Below are 12,597 nucleotides of genomic sequence, written 5' to 3' on the forward strand. Positions count from 1 at the left end.
CAAGGCCAGGAATAGTTCACATAGAGATGGGTGGCTGTTGACTGCAGGATTTAGGAACTCATCTGAGCCTTCCCACTGCTGCTGGCAAGAGATTTCTAGCTGGCGCTGGTGTGCAGAACAAGGACTAATCTGTAGTGGTCTGTTGCAGCTAAAAGGAACTGGCCCTGAAGTCATGTATTATGGAAAGAGTGGGGATCATTTTTCCCACTCATTTTTTCAATCATCTGCTGTAGACTTATTGTATCTAGAACATTTATACTGAATACATTTATGTTTGGATTTTATTAATTTTATTGTTTGGTTTAAGATCAGTTTGACTGTGCAAAAGAATTTAGTTTTTAAGGCTCATGGGGGAGTTTGTAGACTAAAAGTCTTTAGTCTAAAATATGCTCATACATATTCATGAGTAGTGGGCAGGCTTCGACAGACTAACAAAGAAAGCGGGAAAATTCCTCAACTCACGCATTGTGAATATCAATGAAAAATGCAGAAGCAGCCCTCCTTATTAAACACAAGCCTTGTGTGCCTTTTTAAGAGCATAAGAACAGGACACAGCAGAGGGTTAATGTCGTGAATGCAACAAAGATTATGAAACCATATAAGGAAAAAAGCCTTGTTATAATTGCCCTCGAAGCAGCATCACAACCTCTGGCCCCCATGTCAAAGTTTTACAGATTGTGAACAAGCCTCTTACCTCTATTATGCTTGCATGTTAGAATTAATACAATTAAATGGGGACTGTGGAAAAGGAAGCGGCATGTCCAGTGTTACAAAAACTCCTAACCAAAATACCATTAAAGCTGATATTTCTGCTCTAAGCAAATAAAGTCAAGAAGATTCAAATGACCTGAAGACATCATACCAAACAACAGGTTAAGTGCTGACTAAGGCTACTAAAAGAAAAGATGAAATAATTCCCATGGACTCTGTGATTGAAATTAAAATTGAAAATTGAAAAACAGCGCAGCTTCACCGCACGCAGCTGAACAGGTAACCAATTAAAAGTTTGTTTAGTTCATGCTGACTGCTGGGAGAGCATGAATAAAAACATGGTTTGTCAATGTTACTCACACCAAACAACAAGCTGATTACTGACACTGTCCTTCCAAGAAAAACAACATTAGCACTCACTCAGCAAAATAACATTTGTTTAGATTCTAGTGACATAGTTTCCTGTTGCTCGTGTCTAAGGCAAGGACGATAATACTGGGTTATTTCTCTAAAGCCACAAAGGCTGCAGAGGAGGAAGTCGGATAGACAGGACAACAAAACGCTGAATTTAAGCACCCTAGATTATGTTTGTTTTCCTTTTTGCACTGACATTTGACATAGGTTTTTATGTAATCTTACCAAAGCTAAAAACAAGCGTTTTATTACCCAGATGGCTAAGGTCCTAAATCTCCTCTCCTGGTACTGATTAAGTCCCTGAAAACTCATCTCTGTTCATCAGAAATACATATTTAGAAGGTTTTTTTATTTCAATCAAAATTATCCCTTGATGCTTTCAAATGGCTTAGATGTAATGCCACGCCTTTCCCTCTTTTAGTATGCACAGATCTATAAATATGCAAATTGGTCACTGCCTGCGAGCTCGAGTATACCTGTTTATCTTCCACTCCGCTCACACGTGAAGGGTACAAACACATAAATACGTTTTCCTTTTAAAACGTGTAGCTTTTACTACTTTTGTGACTGGTGCTCATTCCACGACCCCCAAAAACCCAGCTGACAACGTTTTGGTATTCAAACTACAGCAATAAGCTCCTGTGTAGTTGGACAGATTACAGAAGAGACTTTTGTAAATATCAATGCAAACATCCATGTTTTCTTACTGACGGGGTCTTATAAGTCACAAAACCTTTATAGCTAGGCTTACATAGCCAAACATGATTTTAACTGGGGGTACCACCCAGTTATATTAATGCCCCCTTAAGTATGAATATAAATCTTTTTTTTTTTGTGATTGGTTTACTAGTGGACAATCCTCTCACTCTCACTATGAAGCTGACGCTTTCTTTCTCATATTTACCCTCCAACAAGCTCGATCGTTGTGGCACTCCAAAGAGTCTCTCACCCCTCGGTCAGAAGAATTCCAAATAAACCATCTTGGATGGCACTTGGTGACAGTAGGTCTGCTGCTTTAAAGATCTGATGTGAGCTGGAATACCATTTTAGCCGGAACCTGCACCTAGTGAAGAAGCAGCTCATCTGCTGCATCGAGTTTACTGGGGCTGCTGAACATAATTATTATCACCATGAACATAACTCTCTCCAACATGTAGGAGCAGGTGTCTAACCACGAGATAGGATACACTCAGAAGAGGTAGGTGATTAGTGCTTCATTGTTTATTTGTCACAAAGTAGAGCTACTTATATTTGCCAAGGAGTGGTTCATTATGTATGTGTGAAATCCTGCCTGTGTGAGGCATGTTACATTTCTACACTGTACCCTGCTTCGTGCACCATATCAGCAAGTCATGGGACTGACTCCAGCCCTTCCACGACTCTGACTCGAACAGCTAAGAAAATGTATGGATGAATAATAACAGCAGCTACACAAATAAAATGATGAAGACGAGACAAGATAGCCTTTAAGGTTAAACAAATGCAGGATCTGCACATCGTTTGTGCGCATCACACTGTCCCAATTATGTGTGTCAGTGCATGTAAACGCGAGACTGCAAATCTTTGTCAGAATGATTTCCATGTGCATGTGAGTTGGTGTCAGTTACTTAAACAGATTTATTTCTTTACAGTGAAGGGCCATTTCCTAAACAGTGAATTGTAAGGACAGGACAAATGATGTCCTGACGACACATCGGAACAGTTGCATGTTATAAGCGCTAACTGTAGATTGTGTGTGTGTGGCTAAAATGAGGAAATAGACATATTTATTTTTCGGTGTCAACAACCTGATTAATTATAGCATCCACATAAATCTGTAGTCATAACAGCTAAATATGAGATGTTCTAGATGCTTGGTTAATTTTTTTTTTTTTTTTCATCATTGTTTTTATTGCAGATTTTCCTTTAACACGACAGTGTCTCGACAGTAGACACAGAACAACAAAACAGTACAAACACAAAACGTACACAACAGCTCTTAAATAAGGCATAATACAAGATACAAAATACAAAATATAACATACAAGAGGTGGTGAGTCAGTCTTACAGCGCCCGGGTGGTGATCACGTGTGTAGTAGTCCTTTGAATAAGATAGCGGAAAGGTCCGGTCCAATATAGTCCAAAAAGGGGTGCCACATCCCATAGAACTGACCCACACTGTGGTGTATAACGTGTGTGAGGTATTCCAGAGGAATCAGTTCAAAAACTATTTTGCGCCAGCCACAGACAGTGGGAGTCCTATCGTTGATCCATTGTAAGAGGATATTTTTCCTGGCTGCAAATGTTAGAGTGTTATACAATCTTTTGTTGGCCGCCGCTTTTAGGCGGTCACTTGGAAGACCTAGAATCAGGGACAAAGGGTCCATCTCTATAAATGGTAAATGGCCTGTATTTGTATAGCGCTTTTCTAGTCCCTAAGGACCCCAAAGCGCTTTACACAACCTGTCATCCACCCAGGTTGTCCAAGCCGGGGCTCGAACCGGCAACCTTCTGATTACAAGGCGAACTCCCAACTCTTGAGCCACGATCGCCCCAACGTGGAAGATTTTCCCCAGTTCACCTGTAATGTCAGCCCAGTATTCTTGAAGCTTATAACAGGACCAAAAACAGTGAGTTAAAGTCCCTACATCAGTTTTGCACTTAAGACACACAGGGGAAAGAGAGCGGCTGAAGAGGTGTCTGCGGTGAGGGGATACGTGTAATCTGTGTAAAATCTTAAATTGGATTGCTCTTGTCCGAGTACAAATTGAAATCCTTTTTGCGAGAGACCAAACGGTATCCCACTTATCTTCATCTATGGTTACCGACAGTTCCCTCTCCCACACACCTCTAATCCCCTGCGCATCAGTGGTAGTCAAAGCATTAAGCACATGGTAAAATGAACTCAGAGACACCGTCAGCTGTTGCCCAAACAAAACCCTCTCAACATCAGATACTTCAGGGTGCTCAGCAAGGGTTGTATTGTGAGTGATATAGTGTCGTATTTGCAAAAAACGAAAGAAATCCTGTCTAGGCAAGCCGTAACTGTTGGTAAGCTGTTCAAACGACATGAGTTCACCACCCGAGAAAAGGTCACCAAGAGACTTAATATTCTTATCAGACCATCGTTGAAAGCCGGGGTCCAAAGAACCCGGAGGGAAAGCAGGGTTATTCATTATAGGGGTAAAGGTTGATGTTATTCTCGATCTTCCCTCAAGACGGCGGACAATTCGCCACGCTTTTAGGGTGTTGATTGTTACAGGATTTGTACAAAGGGCCTTAATTCCGTTAAAATCATTACAAAATAATAGATCGCTCAGTTTGCATTGTGACAGAGCTGTCTCAATATCCGACCAGATTGAGGTTTTACCCCTAACCCAGTCGCTCACAAATCTTAAATGGGCAGAAAGCTGATACAATCTAATATTAGGTAGATCCAAGCCGCCCCTGGAGCTTGGCAGATGCAACACTGCCATCTTGAGTCTGGGTCTGCGCTTGTTCCAGATGAAAGAGGTGAGCCAACCATTTATGTCCTTCAGTACTCTCTTAGAGAACAAGACAGGGATCATTTGGATAGGATACAATAGCCTGGGCAGCACATTCATTTTGATCAGGGCAATGCGTCCTAGCCAGGAGACAGGAAGTGACGCCCACCGCTCTAGGTCCTGTTTGAGTTTGCCAAATAAGGGTGTGAAGTTGGCTTTGTACAATTGGTCGAGAGACGGGGTAATAAAGATCCCCAAATACACAAATCCATTAGGAGACCATTTAAAAGGAAAGGAAGGAACAGTAGCCGGCATTGTGAAAAGAGTACCGAGAGGCATGGCCTCTGACTTAGCCAAATTGATTCTATAGCCAGAGAAATGGCTAAACCTGTCAATCACCTCAATGAGACTGGGTACGGATGTTACAGGGTTAGTCAAAAGAATCAAGATGTCGTCCGCGTATAAGGTTATTTTATGACACAGCTGTCCAATCTCTAAACTACGTATTGTGGGCGTCGCCCTTATGGCCTCAGCAAGAGGCTCTATGGCCAGAGCGAATAGAAGGGGCGATAAGGGGCAGCCCTGCATAACTCCCCTATGAGTGTTGAAGTAATCAGACCTAAGTCCATTAGTCAGGACTGCTGCCTGTGGATTATTGTAGATAACTTTGACCCATTTTATAAAATTCTCCCCTAAGCCGAATTTGCCCAGAGTATACAACAAATAAGACCACTCAATTCTGTCAAATGCTTTCTCCGCATCGAGAGAAAGCACCAGGCCGTCAATAGATTTTTGCTTGAAAGCTACAATAGCGTTCAGTAAGCGTCTAACATTGGTGGCTGAGTTTCGACCTTTTATAAAGCCTGTCTGGTCCTCCCTTATCAGCACAGGTAAAAAAATTTCTAAGCGGGTGGCCAGAATTTTAGAAAGCAGTTTCCTATCTACATTCAAGAGGGCTATAGGTCTATAGGATCCGCACAAATCAGGACACTTCCCTTTCTTTAGAATTAGGGAAATGTTGGCTTCCTTCAGTGTCTGCGGGAATTCACCCGTAATGAAGGAGTGGTTGAACATATCAAGAAGCGGTTCCACAATAATATCCCGAAACTGTTTATAAAATTCACAACAGAAGCCATCAGGCCCTGGCGACTTTCCACTTCGCAGTGATTTAATAGCCTTAAACACTTCGGTCTTAGTTATAGGGCTGTTAAGGGCAGTCTTCTGTTCCTCTGACAAATTTGGTAAGTTGAATTGGGTGAAGAAATTATGCATCAGCTGCACCCCCTCCGGGACTTGTTGAGAAGAGTACAAGGCTTCGTAGAACTTCTTAACACAGTCATTTATCAGTTTGTTTTCATATATCTTGTGGCCACCTTCATCAGATATCGCTGCAATGGTATTCGATTCTGCGCGCTTCTTAACATAGTACGCCAGACATTTACCGGCCTTATCTCCATGCTCGTAGAACCTCTGTCTGGTGTATTTAAGTTTCTTCTCTGCATCTCTGGTAAGAAGGCAATTCAGCGCTGACCTGAGTGCAGTTATTTCTTGCCATAATGGTGGTGATGGGGAGGCAATATATGTTTTCTCCTTATCCATCAATTCGCTCTCTAAAGATTTTTGTTCCTCCATCCGTTGTCGCTTCTTTGTCGCAGAATACGAAATAATTAGGCCCCTCGCATAAGCTTTGCATGTTTCCCACAAAACAGAGGCAGTAGTAGCTGAGGGGGTGTTGATATCCAAAAACGCTTTAAATTCTGCAGAGAAGTGAGAGGTAAATTCCTCATCCTTAAGAATAATGGTATTAAGCCTCCAGTGGCGGGACCTATGAAGCGCAGCTTTAAGATCGAGATCCATGATTACCCTAGCGTGATCTGAGATGATTATACTTGTTATGTCGCACGATACTACTGAACCTAAGTCAGTTTTCGGGAGAAAAAAGTAATCAATTCTAGTTTGGGACCTATGCGGAGCCGAAAAAAATGTGTATTGCTTATCGGAGGGGTGAGTATATCTCCAAGCATCCACAAGTCCAAACTCGTCGCATAGAGCATGAAGCGCTTTGGCCTGAGGAGAAGGAGTTGCAATGCTGTGTGGAAATCTGTCCATAAGCGGATTTAACATTAAGTTGAAATCACCACCAATAATAACGGTAGAGTTAGGAAGAAATGGGGCTAATTCCAGAAACATTTTGGTAAGAAAGGTAGTTGGGTGGGCAGGTGGAAAATAAACATTCAGTAATAAGATATTTTGGCCTTGCAAAATCCCTTTGACTATCACGTAGCGGCCCTTCAGATCCTTAACGCAATCAGTTACTACAAAAGGTACATTTTTCCTAATCAACACTGCCACTCCTCTACTTCTTGTAGTGAAGGATGAAAAAAAACACTTGTCCATATAATCCTTGTTGCAACTTCAAGTGTTCATTATTATCAAGATGTGTCTCTTGTAACATAGCAACATCTACACCGTCCTTTCTTAGACAAGTAAATATCTTCCTCCTCTTAATAGGGCTGTGAACCCCTCGTACATTCCAGGTGCATATTCGCAGCCTACTCATTATTAGACTTATTCATGTATCACACAAAGCATATTGAGCCAAAGGGTTCACCACACCCTGGTTGAAAAAATAAATAAATAAAATAAAAATAAAAAAGGCATGAAAGAGCTGTGTGACAGAACATTCAAAGAACAGTGATTTGGCAACAGCCCTACTAAACATGTAGGGAAAAACCAATCTCCTCCTGCCCGTCGGGAAAGCCGAAGGGCATTGCACGCGCGTAACTCACGCCTACCCATAGACGAAAACACAGTCCGTCCGGTGCCCGATGGGGTGGAAGATTTCACCTGGTCGCTTATAAGCAGTGAGGACGAAAAGAAAAAAAAAAAAAAAGAGTCATATATGCCTAGATTCGGCAAGTACTCACACCGGTTAATTAAGGCATAGTGTGAAGAAAAGGAGTACTCCGGTGGTTACGGGGATTCAGGGCAGCGAGTCCGCGTAGGACGCAGCTGCCTCCGGTGTGTTAAATCTCTTCTCCTTGCCGTTGGCAAACAGCCTCAGTGTGGCGGGGTAGAGAAGCGCATAATCCACATTCTTCTTCCTCAGGCAGCTTTTCACCTCGTCGAAAGCCTTGCGTTTCTTGGCTACCGCCGCTGAATAATCATTAAAGAAGGAGACTTTGATCCGACTTGTTGGTTGGTTCGGCTGCGTAGCCAGGCGCCGAGCTGCGGCCATCACACGTTGTTTATCAGCAAAGTTGTGAAGCTTCATAATGATGGGTCTGGCGCGCTGGCTGGGGCCCGGCCTCGGTGCTAGAGAGCGGTGAGCGCGGTCTAGTTTGATCTTCCCATTTTTAGTTGTGAGCTCAAGATAGGAGGGGAGCCATGACTCCATGAAGGCGACAACATCATTTCCCTCCGTGCCCTCGGGAAGCCCGACCAGGCGAAGGTTACATCTGCGGCTGCGGTTCTCTAAATCGTCCATGTGGTCTGCCATGTCAGTTACTTGTTTTTCGAGTCGAGCCACTTTCGCCTGCAATACACCTGCCGTGTCTTCCACGCCTGAAATCCGTATCTCGGCGTCTCCCACCCGTGTCGCCAGAGCCTGGATCCGAGACGTCTGTTCACGGATTGCGGCCAGCACAGTATCAACTTTAACATCCAATAAAGTTGTAATGCTGTCAGTTATCTTACTCAGAGCCGCAAGGATATTCGGGTCGATATCACTCCCAGTTTCCTCAGCGTCAGCGGAGATTTCTGTGTCGCTGGCGTTAGCTTCTTCAGGCTCAGCCGCCATAGGACCCACAATGTCGCTAGCTTGCACAACCGGAGCTGTCTTTTTCTTAGGCATTTTAGAAAAATAGTCGTCCAGACTCATTATAGAGTTACTCCCACGCACATTTGTAACGTTTCACCAGGTGAACACGTATTTTAGACGGATAATCGGGGGACCTCACCGGAGCACAGCGAGACGGGTGTTCGCGCTACGACGCCATCTTGCCAACCTCGCTTGGTTAATTTAACGCTATCACTTACAGTTTGCCTAACAAGTGAAAGATGCCCAGTTCGATCCCAGGAGGAGACACCTCAGGAAGGGCATCCTGCAGAAAACTCTGCCAAATCAAACATGCACAGCTACCTGCTGTAATGACCCCTCTTGAATAAGTGAGCAGCCAAAAGTAGCTTCTTTTTACTTTCAGTTTAGAGCGTGTCCTAATCTTTGTCTGTCCTTTATTTCTGTGATTTGGATTTAGGTGTTTGGAATATGCTGTGAAAAACTCAGCCAAATCTTCCCCCGTGAAATTACACTTTAATCCAACACTAATCAACAAATCTGTCAATTATACATCATAACCGATGCCCAAGGAAGAGCACCATGTCCTACTTGGAAAACATGAGTGTGACGAAACCATTTGCAGCCCTAGTTTCATAGAAGTTGCGTAAAATATAGGCTAAAAAGGAATACAAGGGAGGGAGAAAGAAAAATATGAGAGAGGAGTCCAAAAGTTTCGAGAAGTTAAAATCCCACTTTAAGCAAAAAAAAAACATTTTTGGTTTCAGAACGACAATAATTGGTCTCCACAGAGTCTTGGAAAAGAAGGTGATACCACGCAGAGGAAACACACCTCCGTTCCAACATTCATTAAATTCAAAGTGAGCAGTTATTTTTCAACTAAAAAACAAAACCAGCCATCATTGTTGAGAATTACTTATCAATTTATTAAAAGAGTGTTATTAAAACACATGTATTATACTATTAATTGTTATTCACAGTGTTCCACAAAGACATGAAAGGTACCGCTGTTTGTGTGTTTTTACGCTTTGTTCAGCAATAATGGTGACATAAGGATCACAACACATTTTCAGAATAATTAGTGCTGAATTGATGATCAGTCCAAAGAGTTTGTGAATGTTTTCTTGCAACTTTAATCAACTTAACTGAGTTTTTTTTTTTTCTTTTTAAAGGCCTTGATGACTCTACGTTTAAGTTGGATCATGAGCAATTCTTCATCTTATGACTCTGAAGGCTAAATCGAAACCCTGTTGTCTGAGTCGTAACAAGTGCGTTGTGATATGGATCCATTATGCTCTTGACTTATTTGAATGAGTTCCTCCTGTCAAGGGGAACAAATTTAAGCATCAGTTTAAACTGCAGTTTGATGCCAGTTTTGCTGAGGCCAGCAAGTGGCATTACAACATTTGATAAGAACAAAGATTAATTCGACGCCTTGTCAAATACGTCTCCATTATGAACAACACGCTTGCTGGAATGGAAAGATTATTTCCTTTATTGTTTGTGTTGTAAATCTTGTAAATTAACCAGAGTGTCAGTGGCTGTCATCTCTGATTAGTGTCAACAGGCTTCTAATGAAGATGTTCCAACTGTAGGCGGGTTATAGCTCTTACGCACACATTCTTTGATAAGACAGTTTACTTATAGCATGGTAGTTTTACACAAGAACACCTGGACTATAAAATATCATCAAGAAAAGTACGCAAAGCTTGCGACAAAACTATTTTTTACCAGACAAGACACACGTGGAAGAAATGAGACGAAAACCAGAAAGCTTGTTAAAGGATCGTAGAGAAGAAGAAGCAGCAGTTTAGAAAATAGGAATGTGTGAGGAATGGCTCTGCTGTTGTTTTAGAGATCATCAGACTGTGGTCAGCACAGCGAGGCCACACAGACGGCCCCCCGATGAACAGATGGACAGCCAGGAGGAAAAGCAGAGGAGGTGATCCAGAATGTAGACACTCCGTGATCAAGAAGCAGTGATAAGGAACAACAGTGAAATGGATATCTAAAAGTCTTCCAACAGGCAGAGAGAAGCGTTGTCTGCCTGCCTCATCTTGTCTGTCGGTCTCTATGCACTGCTGGATGTGAATTTCAGCGCTGACGTATGCTCTTGCTTTCAGCACAGTGTTAAAAAGGAAGAGAAGCCAGTGAGGAAAATGATTTTCTCTGCCCCGTTCCTCTAATGTCATGCTAACTCCTAGCAGCATGAAAAATTAATTACATAAGATGAGGGAAATGACAGTAAACATGTCCTGGATGATTTTCTGGGTATAAAGGCAACATTATCCGATCTGAAACACTTAAAGTACAAGAAAGCCCATTTGGATGTAAAGTTTAAAACTAACAGGTTTTATATAAGCAGTGAGCTTTTTAGTCGAGTTTCTCTGGGATTTCGATCTAAATTAGAGGGGTTTCTGTGTGTTAATGAGTGGAAATACTGGATGTTGTCTCGCACCATTAAACATGTATACTCTGAAAGTGAAGTGTAAAAAAATATCGATGTTTTTAGATTTTTTTTTTCTTTGGAAAGCAAGCTTTTTTAAACTGCCAAATGTGTGAAGGAATTGTTCTTTCGCTGGGGTTGGCTTCTGGCACGGCACGTCTTCGGTTGCATTAAAATTTCACATCTGATTGGTAACCCCTAACTTGAACAGTGAATTCTGAACTAATGTAAACCTTTAATCAGTAGGTCTTATTAGGGGTGCTGCACAGCTTCACAGGGTTCAGTTCAGGGTCAGTAAATGTCATCTTTACACATTCTGGGCTCGGGTCTTTGGGAAAATTATGAGACGTGTTTGAAGAAGTGCACTTTATTTAAATCCTATTATCTTTGTTATGATAAAGACAATTTGATATTATTGTCTTTAAAAATAGCAAAGCCAAATGGTAACTGCAACACAGTTGATAATACCGGTCAAACATTCAGAAAGCCAGGATGACTCTTTAATACTTTATGTTCTGATTAAGGCCACAAACACATGAAAACAAAAAGGGGAGGTCAAAAATCTTTGTCCCCACTTGTGGATCTTAGTGGGACTTGTTGGGATTTAAGATTAGCACATTAAAAACTCCTGTTGGGCAAATACTCTGGTGCGTTTGTCGGTAAGACTTGATCTTTCCCAAAAATTCACCATTTCTGTTTTTGTTTATACTATAATAAATCTAAAATTAAATTTTAAAAAAGGGAAAGAGTTGTTGCTGTTAATGGTTCTGATGGGTATTTAAAAGTGGTTGTTTGGGGATTTCAAAAGACCCATATGCCTTTAAAAAAATATAAAAAATACATTAAATGCTTCAGTTTCAATTTTATTGGCTCGGTGGAACATGTCTGCATGTTTCCAGCCGATTCAAGAAGTGCTTAAGGAGCATCTAATTGGTCTTTAAAGACCCACCGTGTGCAAATACCAAGTCATTTTTATTGTTGTCATTTGCTACCACATGCCTTTCACATTTTGTGTGGGTTTTGAAGAGTATCAGCTCAAATTAAATCATTCTCACTAATTGAAATCCAGTGAGGCATTTGAAGTAGATGAGGAGGTTAGGCTCTGGAGAGATTTAGAGTGGAACCTAACAAACCTGCAAAAGCCAGACTGTCATAAAAATTAAAAAGAAAGTGGAAACAGAGCATATCCATTAAAACCTCTGTGTGGAACAAAAAAAAGGATAAAATAATACCCTTCATATCAGAACAGTGTTTAAGCAGATTTTCTTCTTATTTCTTTATAAATCTAGAGGGAAATTGCACTTCTTATCACTTAAATTTAAGAAAATCTTTAAGAAATCAGTGTATACTTTGTTTTGACATAATGAAACAACCATCATGTATAACCTGCGAGTAGCAGAAACGTGAGCTCTAATCAATGCATTCTCCAACAGAGGTGCATTAGCCTATCAGAGAGGCGTCACCATCACCCGCCAGAGCGTCAAGTCTCACTTGAAAATAATTAAATGCAAAGATGGATTGGCACCTATTCTTCCAGACAACCATGTAAAAGCTGGCATATTCGTCATTAGCAGCATCTTCATATCTATCTTAAATGAATACATTACTTTAGGATTACCGTGTGTGTTCACTGATTACTCCTATAGACTTCCCCGATTTGCTTCTGCAAGGATCTAGCCAAGTGGAGCGAAAAAAAAAAAGAGAGGGGTTTGCAGCGGGAGCTCCTATAGATACAGCTGATGAAGGGCTTCATTGTACTGCCAAGC

General features: G+C 41.5%; 1 protein-coding gene across 3 annotated transcripts in view; it reads right to left on the reverse strand.

Annotated features, from left to right (window-relative positions):
* LOC309696525 (metabotropic glutamate receptor 4-like) overlaps positions 1 to 12,597 on the reverse strand; it is a 210,765-nt gene that overhangs the window by 197,303 nt on the left and 865 nt on the right. The gene's annotated exons all lie outside the window — the stretch shown is intronic.

This window comes from Aulonocara stuartgranti (genome assembly GCF_965226115.1).
Source record: "Aulonocara stuartgranti genome assembly, chromosome: 20".
Lineage (NCBI taxonomy): Eukaryota > Metazoa > Chordata > Actinopteri > Cichliformes > Cichlidae > Aulonocara > Aulonocara stuartgranti.